Source organism: Ceratotherium simum, chromosome 14, assembly GCF_057802395.1.
Source record: "Ceratotherium simum simum isolate JZ-2026a chromosome 14, ASM5780239v1, whole genome shotgun sequence".
In the NCBI taxonomy this organism is placed as follows: domain Eukaryota; kingdom Metazoa; phylum Chordata; class Mammalia; order Perissodactyla; family Rhinocerotidae; genus Ceratotherium; species Ceratotherium simum.
The window spans coordinates 47691887-47718029 of NC_141913.1; positions in this window are offsets into that span (position 1 = coordinate 47691887).

The window sequence follows — 26143 nt, forward strand, 5'->3', positions numbered from 1 at the left end:
TATCTACTGGGGCTTTGGGGGAAAAAATAAATAAATAAAATTAAAAAAAAAATTGCTTAGCTTTTTTCTTCTTGGTCATGAGCTTATTAACACATAGGAAAGTGTACAATAAATCTTTACTGAACAAGTGGATGACATCCAGATTATCCATTGTTGCTAAGTCAGCATTACCATCATTATTTTATTTCTCAGATTATGCATGGAGAAAACAATGATTTGCATAATCACAAGATATATCACTCACCAAATCACAACAAAGAACTCAAAAATTATTCTGGGTATTCTTTTCTAATTCAGTAAACTTTATTATAGTTCATTTTTTCTGAGGATTTACTCTTATTCTTGCCTCATCTTTCTTGGAAAATATGCCTTTAGCTCAATGTATCTGGTATACATAATATCAACCTTACACAGAAAATCACGAACTCTCTGACATTGTGATTTGAGGGCTCCTGGGGCTATCCCCTAATTTTTCTTTTACCTGCTGGTTGGTGTCTTACATTTCTTATTAGCATAGTCATCATTTCAACTAGAGGTGTGTTGCTTTTTTTTTCAGAATTGATCCTAGTAAAAAGAAGCTATATCTGAGAGAAGTAACACATTCAACTTCTAGTAGTCATGCACACTTTAGTATGAAATAGATAGAAAAAAAAACTTCCACATGGAGGGTTTGAACACACGAAAATCCTAGACTCCTCTGGGGTTGGATAAAGACTATTTTCTTGAAGATAATCATACTCTGCCATATCCTGTCAAGAGCATCTCTGTAGAGTAATAAATTATAGTGGTTTTCTATCTCTTCAACATACAGTGTCCCTGAATACTAAAATCTTGGTGTAAATTTTCATGTAATTTTTCTTCATGTAAAAAAATGTTGCAGCTACCATGTAAGATGAACCCTATAATTATTAATAATGCCTTTTATGAAAAAACTTCCTCTTTCAATTTCCCTAGTTACTTTGGAAATGACTGTCAATTATTCTGAGAGCTGTTACGTTCAGTGTTACTTTTTTTATTATCATCTATGTTCCTAGCATGTTTGACCTAAAATGATGGATAGAAATGTATCTGCTCTCATAAGCAAGGGTCTGAGGGGCAAAAGTAAAAAAGCCTTTGTTCGCCTCCTTGATACTTAAGAGTTTTGTACCTGTTATTTCTAGGCTGTTAGATCCAGTAATGTGTTTCTCAATTATTTGGGCATGAACACATAATAACTTAATATTTTAGTTATTCTTTAAAGCTGATGTAGTTTTTAAAAACCTTTTTTGTGTGTTACTAGTGAGAAGAGTTCTTCTTAAAAATGCTCTTTGTTGTTCCTTGTTCCTTGATTCTTTTAAGACACGTATATCTTATTGGTTACATTTGCAGTCTTTGGAGCCAGACTGCCTAGGTTACCAGCCCTGGCACTTACTAGCTTTGTGATCATGGGCAGGTTTCCTAACCTTCCTCTACCTCACTGTATTCATCCATAAAATAGGATAATAAGAGTATGTCACAGGGTTGTTGCAAACACTGAATGAACTAATGTGGGTAAAGTATTTAAAGCAGTACCCGGTCATAGAAAAGGCTCAATAAATGCTTTCTATTATTATTGATGTTGTTATTGATTTGTTCTTATTTTCTTAACAGGCTCTTTCACTGAGTTACTGTATATAACATCCAACCAGCTCATCAAAAGACTGAAAAATACATAAAGACACTTATTTGATATTGTAGAAATAACAATCTCATATTTGTTTTATTGCAATTCTAATTTTTCAACTTGTGTTTTTCTTAGCCATCAGAGTATACAATTTCTAGATCGTTACCTCTGCTTGGCTTTTCTGTTCATTTTAGTTTTTTTTTCTTGTGCTTCCAAATCCATTTAAATTTCTGTTAATATATTATTGTCTATCCATAGACTTATACTGTCTTATCTGCATGTCTTCCACAAATATCGCTCATCTTGAATCAAGGAGTGTTAGACATGAGAAAGAACACATGAGAATGTTCTGACTGAGACAAGCTGAGGTTAACTTCAAAGGAAACAAATGAAATTGGAATCATCTACTCAAATCAGTTATTTGTCATATAAGGGAAAAGAAAAGAGTTTATGGAATTCTAACCGAGGGAGTTTTCAGATGTTATTTCTTTGAACATTTTTTCAGCCCTATCCTCTTTCTCCCTTCTTTCTGCATTTCCAATGACATAAACGTTAGGTATTTTCTTATAGTCCCACAGGTCTCTGAAGCTCTGTTCATTTTTTTACCTCAGTGTATTTTCTCTCTGTTGTTCAAATTGGATAATTTCTCTTGTCCTTCACGTTCACTAATTCTTTCTTCTGTCCTCTCCATTCTACTCTTGAGCCCATGCAATGAGTTTTTTAAACTTCAGTTATTATATTTTTCAGTTCTCAAATTTCCATTTGGTTCTTCTTTATATTCTCCATTTCTTTGAGGAGACTATTTTGTTACTTGTTTCAAGTGTGCCTGTAATTGCTTTTGGAAGCATTTTTATAACAGTTGCTTCCCAATTTTTGTCTGATAATTCTAACATCTCCCTCATCTCAGTGTTGTTGGCATTCGTTGATCATCCCTTGTGTATTTAAGTTGTGATTTTCCTGGTTCTCAGTATGATAAGTAATAACTTCAATTAAAATTTAGACATTCGGGGTATTATGTTATGGAACTCTGGATCTTTTTAAATCTTTTGTTTTACCTAGCTTCCTTTGAAACCACTGCAGCAAGGTATAGAGGTGGGGTCATGACTTCATTGCTGCCAGATGGGGGTGAAGGTCCAGACTCTCCATTTGGCTTCCATTGGCATGAGGGGTTTGGAGTAGGATGGGAGGAGAGTCTCTTCATTACTGCTGAAGAGGGCTGGGAGTTCTGGCTCCTCACTAGGCCTCAGCTGATACCACCCTGGCTGGAAGGGAGAAGGAGTGCCTTGTTACTGGGGCGGGAGTGCAAGTGGATTGGAGAAGGACTGGCCTCATTAGTGCTGGGAAGTGCTGAACATCTTGGCTCTCCACTAGGCTTCCTTGACACCACCCTAGCAGTGAGGAGGAGGACGGTTCCTCATTACTCATTACTGCTGGGTTGGAGGTGGGAATCGGTAATTGTCTAAAAGTTTTCGTTCTTGCTAGGCTCTTCCCCTTTCCTGCTACACTGGCTTGAGAGAGCAAACTTTAAATTTCTAAGCTCATTGTTATTTCTGGGTTGCTGGCTTCTCCAGCTCCAAATATGGTATATGTGACACCAAGAACCCAAGGAGCTCACCACTGTGTCATTTCTTGGGACCCAAGTTCCCTAGCTGATCTGACTTCTCTCCACCTTTCAGAGTCTTCTTGTGTTTGTTAAACATATAAAATGTCCAGAGTTTTTAGTTGTACTTAGGAGGAAATGGGGAAAGCTACTTCTACTCCATCTTTTCAAAAGTAGCAGTCAGGCAACCCAGTATTCTAACTAATGTGAAAATACTTCCGAGTATTCGAAGTTTGTGCACGTTTCCAGAAAAATCAAACCAAATTGCTCAAATAAACCTAGTAAAACTTTTTCCTCCAATCGACGAAATAGATCCAATATATTACAGAAGTAGGAAAGAAAACAGCTTCTAAATTTCTCATAGAGCAAGTTGACACTATCTTAAGAAGAAATAATTTTTATTTTGTCATCACATCTTGCAAAATTCTTTTAGTGTTTTACATCCTAGCTGGATATAAAATATAGTGTATAAGTATAGAGATAGTGTACATATCAATGGAGTTGACTCAGTTATATTAAAGATGAATTTGAATTTAGTTGCCTAATTTTTTTTGCCAAAGGAGAAAACAGCAATGAAGCCACGATATGACACATTTTCAGCATGTTTCACATCATAGCATTCTTGATCTTAAGTCCAAATATATGCACAAATACTTACTAAATATTTATCAAGCAACCACAGATTGCCTAAAACTCTACTAGATGTTATACTAGATAATACTAGATAAGCATTTGTCATATCTACTCTACTTAGTCTCGAGGTTATCTTTTCAATGTGTCTGTGGCACACTGGGGCTTGGGAAGCTGTCTGTAGCTATGGAACAACTTTTCGAGTTGTAGTGCTAACAGATCTGTGTAGGAGCCAATCTCCCATTTGGATGGAGTGTCAATACACCACTGTATATAACTAAGGCAGATTGCTTTATGTTATCAGGTCTTGAAGAGTCTTGCTAGTGTACCTTTGGGAGATTTGATTATATCAGTAGTTATAGCAATTGCTCATGGCCACAGCTGTCTGGGGTATTACAGTGAGAATGTGAGAAATTAATTCTGTGGCTAAAATTCAGTGGATCAAACTTAGTTGCTGTCTATGAGTTTCGGAATGTTGAAGGAAAAAAATAAGAAAGAAAAAGAGAACACCTTCCCGGGTAAATACCCAGACAGCTGTGTCAATGAGGAGTCGAAATTTTTTTAAACTAGTCCCTTATCAGCTATATAGATGTGGTCCATGAGCTTTGGTGAACAGATTTTCATGTCTTCTTTTAAAAGCAAAATAAAGCTAGTCCCTCTGGCCACCGTTAACTTCCACTGAGAGGCTATAAAAGTGCTAGCAACTATAGACACTTATTTAATGTGCATTGACTGAAATCCCAAGGAATAGCAAGCACTTATTTTATGAGGCTTTCGTCGATGCCATGTGTCCCCCCAAAGGCACAGTTTGCTTTATGAACAAGAGAGTTGGCCTGATGTTGATTCATTGAAAATCTATACCATGAAAAAAAAAGATACCACTGGAAAATGCATTGAGGAAATCCACTGAGAATAATATACTCACATTTATGATTTCTCTTTTCTTTACTATTCAATCTACTGAAGTGTATTGTTCATATTAAGGAAGAGTAGATTGGCAAAGGGAATGGATTAAAAGACATTTATATGTCTCATATTTTATCTTTGGTAGGTTATCTCTGTTTAAAATTATATGATTTCATGAAACTGGTTGCTTTTTTATCTCTTTTTTTATTTTAATTTTTTAAATTGAGATATAATTGACATATAACCTTGTGTTGGTTTCAAGTGTACAAGGTAATGATTTGATGTATGTATATATTGTGAAATGATTACTACAATAAGTTTAGTTAACATCCTTCACCACGGAGAGTTACAAATTTTTTTCTTGTGGTGAGAACTTTTAAGATTTACTCTCTTAGCAACAAAACTGATGGCTTTTAAACAAATATATCAAATTAGCATTGTTTCCTATGAAAAGAGAATGCTTTAAAATGCTGCCATTACAGAAATATTTTGGGGCTTTCTGGTTTCTAATAGCTTTTATAATAGATATGCATTAAAATGAACATCCTCCCACTATAGCGAATCTTCAGGTTTTGAAGGTAGGTTGCTAAATAACTTGAAAGAAAGTCTTTTGAATTAAATATAAGTAATATTTGAAAATAATATTGTTTAAATACTAGGAGCAGGAACACTATTATAATATGGAAGGCAACCACCAAGGCCAGTTTCTTACTTTTGTGCTGTATTATGTAAAAGTTGTTCAATTTTCTACAGGATGAAATTGATTCACTTTTTGATTTTTGTGATGAGTTAAACATCAACCAGGCCACTGAAGGTGTGTAGAATGCCCGCTAGAATCTCTTCTTTTGTGATTTGGGAGCCCTTTCTTTCTTGGTCCTGGGCAAATTGTAGTTTCTACTACTGACGAGACTCACATCCTCCATAAACACCATACCCCAACACTGCTCACTACCTTCCTCAGGAACATATTCTTTTATGCATTTCTTTTTTTTTTGCTGTTTCCAACACTCAAAAATTCAAGTCCCAGTCTTTACGGAAAATGTTCTAGAGTTTGTTATATTTAAGAATATGTCTTGAGCCATCATTTTAACAAAATAATTGTATACTTGAAAGTACCAAAACTCTGATCTTTTCAGGTTTTCTCTCTGTCTTTGAGTAAAATTATGATCATGTATCTCCTAACTTTCTTCTCCTTCTTCTTCTTCTTTTGCCTAGCACTCTGGTCCCTGACATTCTTTTCTTTTTTTTGTAATCTTTCTATTATTCTGAATACACTGCCTGTGTATTTTACAAGTTTTTCTCTGTAAATAACAGTGATTTTTGTATCACCGTGCAACAAAGAACTTGATAATATTGTGTTCGAAATGTTGCAATGATTTTCATTTCTCTTTACTCAGATTAAATAATCTGATGAGCATTTATCAAATGCTAGAATAGAAATGAGAGCTGTAAAAAGATATAAACAAGAATTAACATCTCTGTACTCACAGTATGGGGGGGACAGGGGAAGAAATCACAACATGATTTAGGGAAAGCAGTAAAAGAACTAAACAGAGCACAATGGGAAGCCAAAAGAGGAAATGGGTCACTCTGTCTTCTGGGATTGGGAAAAGTTTTAAGGAGACAATGCCATTTAAACTCACTCCCCCAACAGTGAGCAAATGGGGAGTAAGGGGCAGCCTAAGGAAAAGAAGTAGCAGGTGAGATATCAGAGCAGATTGAAAGTAAACAGTTTTTTGGACAATGAAAATCATGTCATAATGGGATTGAACCATGGTGTGTGTTGTGTGTGTGTGTGTTGTGGTATTGGAAGACAGCTCATGGCTGTGAACTCTTGGGTGATGGGAAATGTAGAGAACAGAGGCTGCATGATCTATTTTTTCCGTTGCAAAATATGATATTTATATGAAATCAAATGGAATCACATGCAAAGAGTCTAAATCATAATAGAAAGATCATTACCGTATCCTAGAAATTCCCAATCTGTTCCTCTAATTGCGTTTCCCTCCCTGTCTCCCACAGTTAACCAGAATGCTAAATAATGTGTTAATCATTCCCTTGCTTTTCTTTATAATTTATATCTCCCAAGTACATACCCCTAAACCACCAAGTCACTTTTGCCTGTTTTTGAAGTTCTGTAAATGGAATTATTCTGTGTGGCTTTTTGTGACTTGCTTTAATTGACAAATAGTATGTTTTTGAAATTCTCTTGTAAAGATATGCTATAAGGAGTAGAATTCTCTTGAAAGGATATATTATAACTTTCATAGTTTCATAATTTCACATTTGATTGGCATTTGGGTTAATTTTTATGAACAATGCTTCTATGCATGCTCTTATGTATGTGCAAGAGTTAGAGTATATAACAGAGTAGCTGGATGGAGTTATGCACATGTTCAATTTTGCTAGGACAATTTTTTCCTAAGTGGCTAAACCAATTTACACTCCCACTAGCAGTGGTAAGAATTTATGTTATTTCTTAAGCAAATAATACTTGGCACCAATAAGCCTAAAATTTTTGCTAATATGGAAAGTGTGAAATGGAATCTCTCTGGTTTTAATTTGTGTTTCCCCGATTATCAATGAGATTGAACATCTTTTCATATGATTATTGGTCGTTGGAGGTATTCTATGAAATTTTTAGTCAATTCTTTTTATCATTTCCTTTGAGGTTACTTTTTTCTTGTTGATATGTAGGAGTACTTTATGTTTTCTGAATACTAATCTTTTATTCATTTTATCTGTCTCAAAAATTCTCTCACAAGTTATAGTTCATTTTTTTACCCTCTATATGGTGATGTTGTGTTTATTTCTTGGTTTCCTTGACTGTTTTAGCTTTGTAATAGGTGATGTAGGTTGGTTTCATATTTTAAGGTCCCCTTTACAATTTAGATTTTATTCTGATGGTAATATGGAGTCATCAGAAGAAATTGAATCCAGAGATGGGACACCAGGTAAAAAGCAATTGCAAAAATGCAGATTATGAAGTCATGAAAGTAAACACTTGCAGTAGGGTTTAATTTTGGTAGGAGGAAGCAAGTTGCAGTGTTATTAGGAGGTGGAAATGACAGTCATGGATACGTGAGGACAAGTGTGAGCATAGAGTTTAGGGGACTGCTACCTTTGTTAATGTTGCCATTATCCATAGGGATTACTGAAGTAGATATTAAAAATATGTTAGTTTTGAGACCATTGAATTAGAGGATCATCCAAGCAAGTAAAGGTATGGATCTAGCTCTCAATAGTGGTTTGTGCAAGACTTGATATATTAATCTAGGAATTATCAATTCATAATAAGTAACTAAAGCCATAGGAAATAACATAGGAGGTGTTAAGAGTCTTAGAATGTCTAGTTTCCTCAAGAATAAAGACAATGTCTGTCTTATTTTCTGTTTTTTCACCAGTATCCATCAAAATACATGATGTATTTTAGGTGCTCAATAAATATATGTTGAACTAATGTATACCTTGAGTCATTATTTAACAGCATAAGAAAGAGAGAGTGGGTAGCAGAGAAGCAAACTAAGAACACAGAAGAATGAACAGAAAATGGTGTGGGGATGTGAATGAAGAAAATCTTCCACAGCAAACGACACAGTGGGAAGGTAGCTTCAGTTGATGAGTTGGAATAGATGTCGGATTTCAGTGAGTTGAAGAGTGATAGGAATGAGGAAGTGGACTTTGTACAGAGTTTATGTATAGTGAGACAGGAGAGAATATTGTGGTACCAGGTTCCTGCTGATAAAGACATATGGATGCATTAGTTCAGTTCTGCCTGGGTCAGTACCCATAAAAAAGAGTAATTGTTAAGAATAGACATTGTCCAAAAGAATGGATTAGAGAGTGGATGGAAAATATTAATAGAATGGAAGAGGGCTGGGCATTAAAAAAGTAGGAAATCAAGCAATGAAAATCTGACGAGCAAACCGTGAGTTGGTTGGGGAATGTCTGTCTGTAACAGAAACTGGAGATGGCTATTTATATGTGTAATGAGGAAAGTGTTAGTGAACAGTTTGCTTGCAGATATAGGTTGTTTAAGAGGCCATTGCAAAATTTCCAGGGACACACTTAAAGTCCTTTTATGAGCCCTGGTCTCTGTTTGGTTGGAAGATTGTTTCCAAGTTAGAAGACATTCAAGTGTGATGACTGTCCAAGGTGAATGATTTTGGTAAGGATTAAAACTCACCATTTAGAACCAGATTAAAATTTTTCAAAGAAAAGTCTTCCAATAGCATCCTCTGAGTTTAATTCAGTTTGAGAAGGATGGGTTAACAGGTCTCAGGGAGAGTCTTAGGGTTCAGAAAATTTGAATGAACCCTAAGCTTGGAGCTCCAGGGCTCCAATGCTGAGAGAAAAAAGTCACCTACAGGTCGGTGGAGATTTGCTCTGCCACTGAGTACTTACATAGGACATAACAGATTATCATGCCCCAGAACTGACCTTTATTGTTAGTCTTAACAGTTAATCTAGGGTTAACTCTTACAATTTATTGTGCAAAGGATTTTTTTTTTTTTAGTAAGGAGACTGCAGAAACCTTTCTACGACTATTTCCTGAACAAGTTCTTTTCTCTTTTCTTTATTATGAATGCTGCCTCATTCTCTTTCTAGTCTTTGTTGTTTAGCTTTTTGTGGTCCTTTTCCAACCTAGAATTAGAGACGCAAAACCCACAATTGTTCAAATACTGCAAATAAAATGTATCTTGAATCTTGTCAATCATTTGTCAATATCTGGCATAGATATTGGCTCTTTTTAGATGCTGTACTGGATTCTTGTTTTTCCTGGAACCTCAGAATATGACCTTATTTGGAAATAGAGTTGTTGCAAATGCAGCTAGTTAAGATGAGCCATACTACAGTAGGGAGGACCCTTAATCCAATATGATTGGTGTCCTTATAAGAAGAAGAGAAGAGACATAGAGAGAGACATAGGGAGAGCGCCATGTGATGAAGAAGGCAGAGACTGGAGTGTGGTGTCTACATGTCAAAGAGTGCCAAGGGTTGCCAGCAATACTGGAAGCTAGGAGAAACGCATAGAGCAGATTCTTTCCTAGAGCCTTCAGAGAGAGCATAGCCCTGCTGGCATCTTGATTTCAGACTTCTATCCTTGAGAACTGTAAGAGAATAAATTTCTGTTGTTGTAAGCCGCCCAGTTTTTGGTATTTCGTTACAGCAGCCCTAGAAAACTGATACAGATGCCTTTGGCTTCTTCAAACAATTCAAGGCTAAAAGCCCCTTGATCCATTGCAGACTTCCCAAATGCCCATCTAGACATTCGAGGGATAGGCAAAAACAGAGTTGGGAAGGGTGATGTTAAAGATCAGGGGAACACAATCACAGTCTGCTTAAATTATCTGGTAATTTTAGATTGCTACCAAACAATCAGAAAGTTAAATAAATCAGTCTTCACCTGATTCTTCAAGACTTGTTGACTGTGGGAGGTGGACTCCAGAAAGCTTACTTGACCTGGCAAAATGTAGCCATTTGTATCTTGCCGCAGGATTATTTGGATTCAGAGGCTCTGCCTAGGTGAATTGTCAAGGTGCAGCAATTCTAGTATGAACTGAGATACAGCTTGGCTGACCAATTCAATCTGGTGCAAGAGTTGGCAATTTCCTGAGGGGGGTACTGTATTAGTTTTCTAGGGCTACTGTAGCAAAATATCAAAGACTAGGTGGCTTAAACAACAGAAATTTATTTTCTCACGCATAGAAGAAGGCGATCATGGAGGCTAGAAATTAGAGATCAAGGTGCCAGCAGGGTCAGTTTCCTCTGAGACAACTCTCCTTGCCTTCCAGATGGCCACATCTTGCTGCTTCTTTACACGGTCTTCCCTCTGTGAACACGTGCCCCTGGTGTCTCTCTGTGTGTCCAAATTTCCTCTACTTAGAAGGACAACAGTCAGATTGAATTAGGGCCCACCCTAATCGTCTCAGCTTAACTTATTCACCTCTTGAAAGGTCTCATCTCCAAGTACAGTCACATTCTGAGGTACTGGGGGTTAGGGCTTCAACATATAAGTTTTGGTGAGGGGGACACAGTTTAGCCCATAACGGATATCAAGGAATGGTAAATGTTCAAGATAATTAAGATGTATTTCTGTGTCCTATAGTTGAGAAGTATAAAAATTTGAAGAAGAATAACATCAGAGAAGAATGGAAAATATTGACACTTATTGAGGATGTCAATTGGACACATTCTATGATTAAGAGTGCTCCTAAGTTGATACTCAGAGTGGAAAAATCTACCATTGGATCTCCAATGGCAGCTAATTTTGTCCTACATTCTCTCATAAATGAAACAGTACAACAATAATTGAAGATTTGAAATAAGATCAGAGCCACTGACATTTACTTTAGAATTTAGTTTCTTTATGACATTTCCAAGGTTTACTTTTTTCTCTGATTTCTTATGAGAATTGTTTTGTTCACCTGTACAAATGCTCAGTAAGACACAATGCATGGATGTTATGTTTTTCATCCTTATCTGGAAATATGATAGCAGTGCACAGTGTCTGCCCAAAAGGAACAGATACTAATAAAGCTTCTGAGAAGCAGAATAATTTAGATAAAGCATCAGCCCGAGGGTTGTAAAATGTGGATTCTATGGTTTTCTTACTTTAAATGTGTGTTGTGAAACTTATCCCTGACACTTTTTCCCCCATTACTGAGAAACTGAAAGACCATCTCCTAAAACAATTTTTTAGTATGATAGGAAATATATTCCCTTATTGATTATCCCACCAAGACTAGGCCATAATAGAATTAATGTCACCTGAGGGCATCAGCAGCAACATGGCAGAGATGATGGGGATGGAGGGGCAATATCAGAACTTCAGATAGGTGAGAGATGTCTGAAAAATGTTATAGGTCTAGAACATGGGAGACCTTTTCAGAAGACTAACACTAGCTCACATTTACGGAGAGTGCCAGGCATTTTTAAAAGTGCTTTACAAGTATGGACCTTATAAGGTAGATACCTCTTGTTTCTACTGATAGAAGAGGAAATGGAATCAGAGAAAAGTTAAACGATTTGCCCAAATTACACACCTAGTAAATGATAAAGCTGGAATTTGAACACAGGCAGTCTAAGCCTACACTCTCAACCACGATGCTATACTGCCTCCAATAAAAGCAAGGCTAAAAATCTCATGTTACCATTGTAAAGTAGACCAAGAGAACATCGAGTCCAAAGACAAGGACAAAAGAATCAAGAGGTCTCATGTTTAGAATGATACCCTGAGTTAGAAATCTGGGTGGTCTGTAATAATGTATTATTAACTTCTTCAAAAAATCTAGTTAACAGTGCAGGAAACTCTCCATGGGAAGGAGCCTTGTTAAGAAATGAGTTAAGAGTTCTCCTCTTGGCTTCTCACCAGTGACAGAACATATTCTCAGTTTGTGGAAGGGCTGAAACCCGAATATGATGGCAGATGAGGGTGTCTGGACGGAGCTGGAGTGAGAAGGGATGTGAGAAGAGAAGATTCAATTTCTTGGTGAGATATCTAGCTTTCAAGGTCTTTTAAGGCCTGACCATAGTCCTTGCGGCTGGCAGGGCTTCTGATGAACAAACAAGATGCCAAAATTTAGATGAATGAGCAAATTCCTATGGAGGGTTATACCCTCTCACCACACAGCTGAGCTCCCAATTATAGCATCGCCTGGCCGACTCTAGCTTCCGTTTAAAGCAGTTGATAGGGCCGGCCCCGTGGCTTAGGGGTTAAGTGCGCGCGCTCCGCTGCTGGTGGCTCGGGTTCGGATCCCGGGCGCGCACCGACGCACCGCTTCTCCGGCCATGCTGAGGCCGCGTCCCACATACAGCAACTAGAAGGATGTGCAGCTATGACATACAACTATCTACTGGGGCTTTGGGGGAAAAAATAAATAAATGAAAGCAGTTGATGGATTGCCTCATCAGTAGCTGACTTGGGGCTATCTGAACCAACCTAGATAATTAAATCCCAGATCCAGCTTTTCCTGGTTGCTCTCTTCCTGGCTCTAGCTATGACAGCTTCTGGTCAAACAATGCTCCTCCTGCTCTCACCACTGATCTGGCCTCTACCTCCAACCACTACCCACATCTCAGCCCACATAATTATGTTGTCAGCCTCTGTTTGGAACAAGACCGTACCCCAGTCGCTGAAGCACCTCACTACACAGCCGACTCTTTGACAGTACCCCAGCATTGTGTGTGCCCTGAGTCCTGGCACAGAGCAACACTCCCATGCCACAGCAACAAAACAGTGAACCGTTCCAGGAACTTTTATCTTTGTAGTAGCCCTTTAGGTAGTTTATAGTTAATTAGCTCAGTGTAACAGAATGTGCTCTGTGCTCTGATAACAAATATGAAAATCACGTCATGGTGCTTTAATTATGACCCATTATAGTGATTACTTTGTAATCAGCAATTTATCAAGTTGAGTAAAGAAGGGTAGAATCATAGGTCCTGAATGTTAAAGCATATTCAATTTTCATATGAAAATCTATTTACTTTTATTTGTTTAATCGTACAAAGTCGGATTCTAATTCTCACTGGAATATTTCTTATAGAAAAAATTTTCCCCTGGAAGGAGGAGTTAAATTTTCCACAAGTCCATTTTGGATTTTGCAATTCTTTTTGCTGTTGAAAATCAAGTTTGATTTTTCTACTCTTCCAGAAACAAAACTCCTTTTGAAGGTTGTGCTTTGCTCTGGTTAGCATCTGGTTCCTTGGATTTTGGGAGAAACACTCTGAGTCTTTCATTTTACAGTACCTTCCTCATTGTAAAATCAATGACATCCTTGTTTGCTTTTGGTTTGAAATACATGATTTTGCCCTGATTGCTTAATAAGAATATCTTATAAATGCTCCTTAATCTTTTCCTCCTAAAATTGAAGAAATTCAGCAAATATTTATGGAGTGACTAATAAATGCAAGGGATTTTGCCACGCACCTCAAGCCTTCAAGAAAGAGAGGGACATTGTTATATTTTCCCTACTTCTATGCCTTAGAATACGCAAAACATAACATAAAACCTATTAAACATCCGTAAATGTTGGCTGGTTAATATCTAATGGAAATATTTGAAGAAGGAAAGATTTTAGTTATTAACATACTGAAAAATCCTAGAAAGGACACTGATTTACCTCCCATTTCCAAAATGCTTTGCAATGGTATTTATTTGTGTTTTTTTCCTACAATAAATCTGAACTAGGTTGGTGTTTATACCCCTATTTATAAACAAAGAAATATAGGGAAATGTGAACTGTCCGAGTGAATGGGCCAATCCCAGAGCGAGTGAGAAATCAACATCCTGTTTTAAGTTTTCCGGATAGCATCGATTCTTATCCGTTTGCTGCTGTGTTCTCAGTAATGGCAGGTTGCTTGTACCTTACTCAGGTGACCTCCTTGGCCTTTAGCCTGCCTCTGCTTCTTGTGACAACTTATTGCCACCTATGAACATTCCCCGCAATCGAGGGGACAAAGTGGTTTCAAACACTGCTTATTTCAGTCTCCTCATGGCTTTTCCACTTTGCCTCCCTGTGTCTCACCTGTTTGAAATGCAATTCTTTTTGTTCAGTGTAACCATTCCAGCACTCTCCTTTCATCCCAAATTATTCTTCCTCCCTATTTTGCAGTCTTCAGAAGTTTCTAATTGTATCTCACTAAATGATGTTTTCAAAGCAGAATCTGCAGATAACGTGGATAAGATGTTTCTATCACACTGCTTCTCAGGTCTCCAGAATAATTTGAAAATTACCTAAGACCACACGTTTACAATTACAAAATAAAATTAAGATACGTTGTGGCCAAGAATCAGTCTGAGACAAAATAGTTATTTGAAGTTACAATATCTAATTCTTCTTGTCTTTTTTTGTGGTTATTCTTGTGGTTTAGACTGCAATTTTTTTTTTTTTTTTGAGGAAGATCAGCCCTGTGCTAACATCTGCCAATCCTCCTCTTTTTTTGCTGAGGAAGACTTGCCCTGGGCCAACATCCGTGCCCATCTTCCTCTACCCTACATGGGACGCCACCACAGCATGGCTTGCCAAACGGTGCGTCGGTGCGTGCCTGGGATCCCAACCGGCAAACCCCGGGCCGCCACGTCGGAGAGCGTGCACTTAACCGCTTGCGCCACCGGGCCGGCCCCTAGACTGCAATTTTTATAAGCCAGTATCTATTGTATTATTTTTTCAAATGATGTCATTTGGAACTGAAGTATTTGTCTGCCACATCATCTTAATCAATAGAAGATAATGCACTAAAAAAAATAGTCCAAACACTTGAGGTTCAATGGAGTACTAAAGGAAACCATTTTAATCCATTTTAAAGCATCTCTGATTAATGGGGATTAATAGTTCACCATATCTAGCTGTGAAAGGAATGCAACACTTCAATTTATTTTTTTTTGGTTGACCAGGTATTTTAGTTAAAAATGTCATTGACACCACTAGTAAGCCATACGTGGTTATTAACGTACAGCTTAAGGTAATAAGATAATACCATACTGTTGGCATGTATGAATTTAATTTATCTTTATAATTATAAACAGTTAGACTAAATGAATAACAAAAATTTGATTTATTAGTGTATTTGCAATTTTTAGAAAATGGCAAACCGTTATCTCCTCTTCATTCTAGTATATCAATGGAATGTTATAATAGCTTACTTTAGGTATTACTCATTGTCATAAAGGAATTTATCAGCCAAGTGCCTTTTAAGTATTTCACATTTTACTTCAAATCAGAGAGTATTCCAAATTATTTTTAAATTTTAAAGGCATCATTGAAGATAGAAATCTAGGGATAAAGGTAAATTTTCAAAATACGAATATGTCCATTGAGAGTTTCTAATACTTGTTAGCTCTTGAAAATCTATTAGACTCTCTGGACTCTCTCTTGCCAGAAAAATACATTTGGCCACAAGAACAGGCAATCGTACACAAATTTGCATATACTTTTAATCCATGGATCCTCAAATTAAGAATGCCTGCCCTGCAAGATATAGAGTTTTATCTGGGATAGTTTTTAAACAAATATTAAGCTCAGAAAATTGACTGTAGTTTTGGAAAATATCCAAACAGGGATATAAATTGAAACTGAAAATTTATTCAAAACTAATTTGATACATTTTATTTCTTAAAAAATAACTTTGTTTTCTAAGAAGTAATTCTTTTATTTAAGATTATTTAAAGATATATGTTTTACTAGTTTTAACTAAATTTTTAAGCAATAGAAATAAGTATTTACTTTGATTAAAGAAATATATTTAATAACTCTGTCTTTAAGAGAATATTAGCTTATTCACAATTCTTCATATCTTAATTGTGAGATGGGGATTGGTTCTGGAATTTTAAAACATTTAAAAAATGAGGTCAATGACAAATATGATTTTTGCTTCATAGTTTTTATTGTTATTGATGTTAGCACGGATATTTACACAGAGTAGGTCCACAAAATTATCTATGGCATTATTGTGAATGAAAGTCTGAATTGTATTCACATATTCAGTGTAAATAAACAGACATTCTGGAGTTCTTACTAATGTGCTGAAATGTTTCTTTCCAGGCTTCAAACATTTGAGATATAGAGTTCTTATTCTTTTTTGGAGAGGTGGGCACTTTATATAATCATGAATAAGTCTAATCTCTCACTTACTAAATCTTTGGCATTTGTAACCCTAGAATCTAATTTATGTCAGGATCAAAAGACAAATTCACTGTCTAATGACAGTGAAATGCTCTGGTTTAGACTGACAGTGGAAGGTTGAAGCCAACTGCAAAGTTCTTTGCTATTCTGAGTGATGTAATTATAGTTGTAATTGTAATGTAATTGTGATTGTAACGTCACAGGGAATACTACAGTGAGAATATTGTGAAATTCTGTTTTTTGTAGTCTATGTAAACCTTAAAAACTTACATTTTTGAGACTGACTTGACAAACTATATTGCAAAGTGAGATAATTACCAAAAAAGAGCTCTTGGCTTTTGTCAAACTCATATTACTGATTTTGTTTTTTTCTTTGATTTACAATTGGAAGTTTTTAACATGTCTTAGTTTATAATTTAGAATAGCACCCTGGTGGCTGTGTGGAAGAGGATGTGTGCGTAGGGAAAGCTGGTTCTAATAAGACTCATTAGGAGGCTGTTGCACTGATAGAGTTAAGATATAATTAGCATCTAGATTACCACAGGAGGTTCTAGAATGAAGAGAAGACATTAGGAGACATTTGGGAATAGAATCTAGAAGAAATAGAATCTTTGTTTTTCTATCTCAACATTAATAATTCTTTTCTCTTTTAAATTAATTCTTGGTTGGGACTTTTGAGTTTGGAGTATAACGATGGCTGTCTTCTTCCAAATCTTCCCAAACATCTCCTACCCCTTCCAAAAAAAATCAACAAGGAGCATAAACGTAACCACATCTGACCAACAAATCTTCCAGTTACCTGTAAATAGAGACATAAATACCAAGTTTGAACACATCTGCTGCTGTCACTGCAAGCTTAAAAATATAGAGACGAGGGGAGAGAGGAGTAAGATAGAAAAGAAGTCTCAGAGGAAGCGCAGACAAATTGCACTCAAAAAGACGAAGTCTGGGGGTTGGCCTGGTGGTGTAGTGGTTAAGTTCACACATTCTGCTTCCGTGGCCCAGGGTTTGGGGGTTTGGGTCCTGGGTGCAGACCTACTCACCACTTATCAAGCCATGCTGTGGCAGGCGTCCCACACATAAAGTAGAGGAAGATGGGCACAAATGTTAGCCCAGGGCCAATCTTCCTCAGCATAAAAAAAAGAGGAGGGTTAGCAACAGATGTTAGCTCAGGGCTAATCTTCCTCACAAAAAAAAGAAAAAAAGCAAGTCTGGGAGTCTGGCCCAATGGTGTAGTGGTTAAGTTTGTGGGCTCCACTTAGGTGGCCCAGGGTATGTGGGTTTGGATCCTGGGTGTGGACATACGCACCACTTATCAAGCCATGTTGTGGCAGGCATCCCACATATAGAGTAGAGGAAGATGGGCACAGATGTTACCCCAAGGCCAATCTTCCTCAGCATAAAAAAAAGAGGAGGGTTAGCAACAGATGTTAGCTCAGGGCTAATCTTCCTCACCAAAAAAAAAAAAAAAAAGGAAGTCTGATAATAAATTCCAAAGCATTTAGCACAGTTCTAGGACTTCATAGTTCACCACACTGGCTACAGGGAAGAAGCTTGAAAATAAACAGACCTGGAAGATGCAACCTTGAAAAGCATTATTTCTTAGGAAGAATCAGATAAATAGGGAAGGCAAGGTGTTCCTTGGAGATGTGGCTGCAAAGAGAAAGAAGGAAACAAGGGAATCATTAAAGGTCTTGTAGAAATAAATGAGTGACGTGACATGCCAACCCCTTCCCCTCCTTCTACAACTACCACTGCTGTAACTGAATGTAAGTGAGGCCATCTTGTCACACTAAATGCCCCTTTCCTAGTTAAAATCCTTCTAGCATGTGATCATTATGAATTACTACATGCTTTGCTGATCTTCTGGCCCTGACCCTGTGCACATACCCCTTTGTTCTCAACAAACTTAATAAATTTTCCCAAGGAATAAGAGGGCCTCCAGGAAGAAGGAACGCCTGTAGAATAGTCATCGTCACTGACAGAAGAAAAGAACAATGAGGGACCCTAGAGTTTGTCATGCCTGAAAGCCAACATTTCTAAACGGTGTCCCACCTCTTCCTGCCCCCTTACATTTTCCCTATATAACTGCCTCAAGATTCTGTAATTCTTTAAGATGATTTTTGAAACATTAGTCTGCCAAATCCCGATTATGTTGGCTAATTGAATAAATGCTTCCTTTCTCCATCTCTAACTCATTGTGATTAATTGGCTCAGATCGTGGTGAGCAGAGCAAGCTCATTGCTCGATAACACCACCACCACCACCACCATTCATTCAAGAAATTGAATCTCATTAGCTGACTGAAGAGAGTCTTCTTGAACTTGGAATTCTGTCCTTCATATGCCTAGGAACAGGTAACACCCATGAATTCCAAAACTGCTGTGAGGAGAAACCCAAAAATGTGAATTAAAATATTTCAACTGATGAAAATTCTTCCAAGAAACCAACCGTGAAACAGAGGAAAAGTGTACACACAACACTCCAAACTGAATTAAATATCTTCATAGAAACGTTTGGGGATAGGAACAGTACCTTAAATTACTAATTCAAAAACTAAAATCATAAAGAAAAATCAAAGAACAGGGAGAAAGAAAATGAGAGTTGTTTGAACAAAGGAAAGAAATATCATATCAGAAATAACAACTAAACACAAAGTATTTACAAAGTGCTCAATGTAGAATATATTCAAGTAATAAAAGGGGCACTGCAGAAAAGGAGGAAAATACCCAAGAGAATTAATATAACGCAAAGGATAGAGCAAAAAGCGTCAGAGAGAAAGTGGGTGAAATGGAAGGCAAGTAAGATCCAATATGTATGTAATTAGAGTCCCTGAATTAAAAAACACAAAGCAATGAAATCAAAGTAACATTTAAAACTATTAATCCAGGAAAACTCTCTGGAAATAAAAGTGTTGAATCTTTCTAGACTTGTCCCACCAGATACCTGGAAAAATTGATTCAGAACAATCAACCAGAAGATATACCCTAGTGAAACCATTAGACTTCAAAAATAAAGAAAATAATCCTGAGGGTTTCCAAACTAAAAAGACCAAATAATTTACAAGGGCAGAATGATTACCCTCACCTCAGACTTCTCAAAACCAATATTCAAAGCCAGGCAAGAATGGAGCAGAATTTTCAAGAAACTTAAAGAAAGTGCCAACCAAGGATTTTATATCAAATAAATTCTACGTCTTTTTTTTTTTTTTAACCAGGAAATTAAGTTCATTCTTAGTTCCTGAATCCTACCAAGTTCTCAAAGTGGTATTAAACATCTGTATATTCTCTTTTATTTCCGTTTGTTCCAATCTACTTATGTCCACTGTGTGGTAGGCTGATATAGCTGAGAATATCAACATGACAGAGAACAATAAATTCTGGACTTACATGCTGTTACCATGAGTACGTACTTTAATTTACATATTGAATAATTAGATATTTTGGTAAGATTATAGTTCTGTTAAATCAGAACTCGTAAAAAGTTTCCAATTTTGAAAGTTTTAACGCTATGTAAATTGAAATACTACATTAACTAAAAGAAAAAATATTCAAAGAGCTTTTGAAAAAATATCCTTGATTCTTATGTGAAAAGAGGTAATTAAAGCAAATTTAAGTATTCATGAAATCTTTATCTATATGAAATGCCCATTATTATGCACTCGATAACAGAGATAAATACTCTGAGAAATTTTTGATGATCCCTTTAATACTATTCTGCTTACAAAGAAAATGAATCTCAGTTTATGACACATGTTTGATACCTGCTTTCTAAGATAGGATGGTCAGGAGAATAACATAATGCAGTTTCTCCTGGAGCCTATTTTTATATTCTGAGAATTCTTCTAATAATTATTTTAACCAAGCTGTTTGACATAGCTCACCACACTGGTGTGATTGAGATAAATTTGTAAGTGTTGGTCATTCTTATTAGTCCCTGGTTTAGAGAGAATATTTTCCTTACCAAATGGTTCTTTATAACTTTTTATATAAAACAATTTTGTATATTTTTATAAAAAAAGTTTTTTATAACTTACATTTCTACGCACTTTACAAATATTAACTCATTTAATGCTTACAAAAGCACTCTGTATTATCTGCTATTATTTTATCCCTATTTTACACAAGAGGAAACTTAAGCACAAAGTGACACAGCTATTAAATGGTGGGAATGAGATTAGAACACAGGCATTCTGGCTCCAAAACCTGTGCTCCTCAAGTTAAATAAATCAAAAGGTAGACTCACAATTATCTTGTGTTACTTTTCATGAATAATGCTTTAGAATGACTGAATGTTTGTGTTTCCCCCCAATTCATATGTTGAAATCTAATCCCCAATGTGATGGAATTTGGAGGTGGGGCCTTTGGGAGGTGATTAGGTCATGAAGACAGAGCCCTCGTGAAGGGGATTAGTGCCCTTATAAAGGAGACCCAGAGAGCTCTCTTATTTCTTCCACCATGTGAGGATACAGAAAAGACAGCCATTTATGAACCACGCAGCAGGTTTTCACCAGGCACTGAATCTGCTGGCGCCTTGATCTTGGACTTTCCAGCCTTCAGAACTCTGAGAAGTAAATTTCTGTTGTTGATAAGCCACCTAGTCTGTTTTGTTATAGCAGCCCAGATGGACTAAGATAAATGCCTTGTGAAAAGCCCATGATTTTTTCTTACACATAGGATGTGATAATTAATATAAGTAAAATATAAGGTAAAATTCCAGTATTCTTATTAGGTGACTTGAAAATTCACAGGTGACACGACACAAATCACTGGTTGTTCTGTGATGAAAAATTTGAGAGCCAGGTAGAAGTGACTGCCTAGAATCAGAGTGGAAATTTTAAGCAAGAATGGATACCAAAGATAGGAGATAGGAATTAGAGTTCAGTTAAAGGGAGGTCTATTTCTGGTAATATTGAGACAGGTGATGTTAAAATAATTAAACATATCGTGACTAACAGTAAGGCAAACCAGATGAAGAGGAATTCTGGATCTGGATGAAGAGTATTGAAGTATTCAGAGTTAGTCTGAGATGGATTCCACTGGAGCATGAAACCAGATAGTTTTTACTCTCTGTTCCTACTATGTCAGATTTCTAATGGTAGCACCCACGCTTTGCATCTTTTCAATAGGGTTTACAGAATTTGACAGCGTTGGGCAGATTATCATTAGCTTTACGTGTATCTCTAACCCCAGTTTCATAGAGTGAAAAGTGATTACTTTTGTTTTACATTAAACTCGGCCTCTTTTTACCTCAGATAACTTTATTTGCATTTCTATCATAAAATCTCACTTAACTCTAAGGAACTGTTTATCTACAAGAACTGGCAAGTGATAAATCAAATATTTTGAAAGAATAAATGTTGATTTTTTTTCACCTCAGTAGACATTTATCTTTTCCAATAAACCGATAGGATTTGCAAATGTTTGGAGAAAATTTAGTCTCTTATACCTGTAAAGCTAAAATAGTGGGTATAAAATCTTCTTAAAGAATCTTTTATAGTTTATATTCCACATTGTTTCTGAAGCATTTACAATATTTTATAAACGTTTCCTTGTGTATTCTCATGGAAATTAGTTTCAGATTAATTACAAAGGAAGCAGAAATTGATTAGAATGAGCACTGAATGTGGAGTCAGAAGGGTTGGGTTTATGTCTTGATTTCAGAACGTAATAACTCTGTGACTTTAGGAATTAATGGAAATTCTACGACCCTTAGTTTCATCACCTGTAAAATAAAAGTAATAATAGTATCCTGTGCTACCTTACCATGGTATTAATGGATCAAATTAAATTGCTTATATGAAAGTGTGTCAGTTGTAAACCTGCAATCAATTATATACTATTCAGATTTCTAAGAAAAAAAATCTGTCTGTTTTTTTTTTTTCCAATGAAGATTCTCTCTGAGCTAACATCTGTTGCCAATCTTCCTGTTTTTGCTTGAGGAAGATTCAGCGTGAGCTAACACCTGTGCCACCCTTCCTCTGTTTTGTATGTGGGTCGCCACCACAGCATGGACACTGACAAGCGGTGTAAGTCTGTGCCAGGGAGTGGAACTCGGGCAGCTGAAGCAAAGCGTGCAGAACTTAACCACTAGGCCATGGGGCCGGCCTCGAAAAAAAATCTTTATTTCTGAATTTTTAAATGGTGTATGATGTGCTTATTGAAAAAAGGATATGATATTCACCATGTATTAAGCAAATAATGAAAATAAAAAATGATGTACAAATTTAGTGAATGAATATAGACTCAATTAATATTAGATACTGTTATATTTTTTTTAAAGGCTATGTTTTTGATTTCAGTAGCAGCTAAAGCCCTTACTTTTTGAACAGGTAGAAAGAATAGGAAGGAAAAAGCACTGCTATCCATTAGCAGTGACTTGGAAAAGTCATTTACCTTTTTGTTCCTTATCTGTAAAAAGAGGGATATGATATATTATAAGATCCTATAAATCATTAAGGAGCCATTCACTCCTCTATAATTGCACGGGTCAAACAAATAGTTATATCCCCTTTCTTTGTACTCTGCAAATCTCTTTCTGCAGAGTACTTTCTTTCCACTCACTCAGTAAATGTTCAGCTACTCCCAGACTCAGTTCCACAGAAGGGGAAAACAATGAAAAGAACTAACAGTGATCGGAATAAAAGCAAATGTGTACTTAGTAGGATTCACATAAATTTCTAACACTCTTCATTTCTACAGCAATGTCTGGCAATGTGCTTCATTGATACTGCATCACATTTGTAAGATTTTCAGTCACAGAATTGGATCAGAATAGGACTTTCTGAGTAGATTCTAAGTTATTTGGAAAATGTAATCAATAAAAATGCCTTATCCCTCAAACATTTAGGTTAATTTCTCTTTTACTGAGTTACAGAAATTAAATTCTAAGTGTTCATGCTATTGGGATTTGGGAAGAAAGAGATATTTTGCAAAATGAGCTCACTGGGTTGGGGTAAGTGCAATGGTCTTGACCTCTGTTAGTGTATTTGAATGGCTTGCACACTAGGGAAAAGGATGGAAAATTAAGCATTGACTCTCTGATTGGTTCAGAGAAATGAATTACAACCACGTAGTTATCATGCTTGGGGGCAATTATTAACAGCCAGGAACAGGTTAGGCCACCAAGAAGGCAATTGCAAAGTGCAGTAATTGGCAGAGGGGAGCGCAGTAAAGTTCACTGAAGATATGCAACTAGAAGAGAATTTTATAACAATGGATTATACAAAAGTGGGGAAGAAAATAGAACTGATATTAACACATGAAGAGTTTGAAGGACTTGTGTAGAAAACCACATTTGGAAGAGAGTTAACAAAATGTTGACGCTCTTAGCAGTAACCAAGTTAGGACCCTCTCTTACTTATCACTTTGTTATTGATGCCTAAGATATGGCCTGACACATAGCAAGTGATCAGTACATATGTATTGAAAGAACGAATTGTTGGAAGCCAGATTATAGTGAATTCAGAAGTATATGGGAAGTGAAAGAGTGCTAAAGTACTTGTGGAGAAGATGGAGGATGCCTACCCTAAGCAATTTGAATTCTACATTGTTACTAGAAAAGGAAAAGGACCTGAAAGATGATCAAGGAAATTGTCATTGCCATATTTCCTGAAATGTGCTAGATTTTGACCAACCAGTGTTACCTCAGAACCACATAATTTTTATAGCTTTACATAGTGACATATTGTAAAATTTGTTGCCAGTCTAGAAAATGTTCCTGTTAGATCCATAGGTAATATTTTTGGTTTTCCAGTAATTGATTCTCAGTTGGGTTCCATCTAGTTCAGACTTAATTTGTCTCATGCATCTGGTTCACAATTCACTGCCAATAGACTAATGATATGGAATTAGCATTTGAGGATTAGTGGGTTTTTCTGTTTGGATTGATTGAGGCTTTTCGCCCTTTAAACCAATTGTGATTAATACCATGACCACAGAACTATAGAAACACTTCCTTATTTATACTTTTTCCAAGATGATAGAGTGTCGGTTTATTAAATTTTTGTCCTTTATGTTGATCACTTTCTTGTTCTTAAAAAATACATTTATCATCAAAATACATATTCAGTTTTATTTATTTTTGAACTTTTTAATATATGGAGCCATTCATGATCCATTCCAATATCCTTCAAGCTTTTCTGTACTAATCAGACTAGAAAGCTCAAATCTGTAATTTCCAGACTTCCTTGAAGGAAGAGGGCAGGCATGTGACTTAGTTTCTACCAATTATGTGTTCTTTTTATTCTATCATCTTTTGATCAACATTATGTTTATGAGATTCATCTAAGTTGTTGCATGTAACAACATTTTGTTGGCTGTTTAGTGTGAAATAGAATGAATATCCTTTCGTGTGTTTATTTATTCTACTGTTGATTGACATTTAGGTTGGTCACTGTTTTTGATTTATACAAATGATGTTAATTTAAACAATCTTAAACACATTTACTCTGTGCATTTGCGTGGGGTATATACCTAAGAGTGACATGTTTGGATCATAGAGTATAGTATTTTCAGCTCTAAAATATAATGCCAAACTGTTTCCCAAAGTGATATACAAATTACAAATCCACCTTTAGTGCATGAGAGCTCCGGTTATTCCATCTGTGTCAACACTTGGTATCGCCAGTTTCATTTTTAAAGACTCTCTGGTGGCTGTGTTTTGATATTTCATTGTGATTTTAATTTACATTTTTGATTACCTAAGAGGTTTAGCGTCTTTTACTATGTTTAATAGTTAATAAGATGTTCATTTTTCTGTTGGGTTATCTGTCTTTCTTATTGATTTGTGGGAGTTCTTATACATTTATGATATGAGTATCTTCATGATTATGCATATACAAATATCTTCTTCCACTTGGCAGTCTAACCTTTTCACTATCAAATGAAATCTTTTGATAAACAGAAGTTTTAATTTTATGGAGTCCTATCTATAAATCCCCTTTTATGCTTAGTACTTTTTGTTTCCTGCTTAAGAAAACTTACTGCTTAGCGCCTTTTGTGTCCTGTTTAAGACAACTTTCCTATTTTGAGCTCAAGAAGGTATTCTCTTTTATTTTCTCTTCAAATTTTATTGCTTCACCTTTCATGTTTGTTTCTGTAGTCCTGCTGTAATTGAATTTTCTTTTTTTATGTAAGTGTCAAGATTCTTTTGTGTATCTCTATTGATCCAATATTCTTTACTGAAAAGACCAATCTTTATCCACTGCTCTTCATAAATCAAACATCCACATACAGTCACGTGCTGCATAACAACATTTTTGTGAACTATGGACTACATATATGATGGTGGTCCCATAAAACTAGTACCATATAGCCTTGGTGTGTAGTAGGCTATACCATCTAGGTTGTGTAAGTGGTGTAGAGGAGGAAGAAATTTTCCTCTACCCTTCTAGGTTCTTCTGGCTTGTCTAAGAATTCAATTGACACGAGACAGATTAACAGGAGAAAACCAAACAAAAGCTTACTAGTGTGTATAAATGGGAGAAACCCAGTAACTCACCAAAAAACCCCCAAGTAATTGTATATGAAGTTTTGTTTAATTAATTTCTGCTCTTTATTATTTAATTCATTTTCTTTATTCGGGTTTATTTTGCTTTTGTATCTTTTGAAGATAGGTGCTTACCTCATTTTTTTTTTCATTTTTTTCTTTTTTAATATTGTGGGAGTAAATCTCTAAACTCTGCTTTAGCTCACAAGGTTTTATTTGTAGTATTTTAAATATTGTTCAGTTCAAAAATTT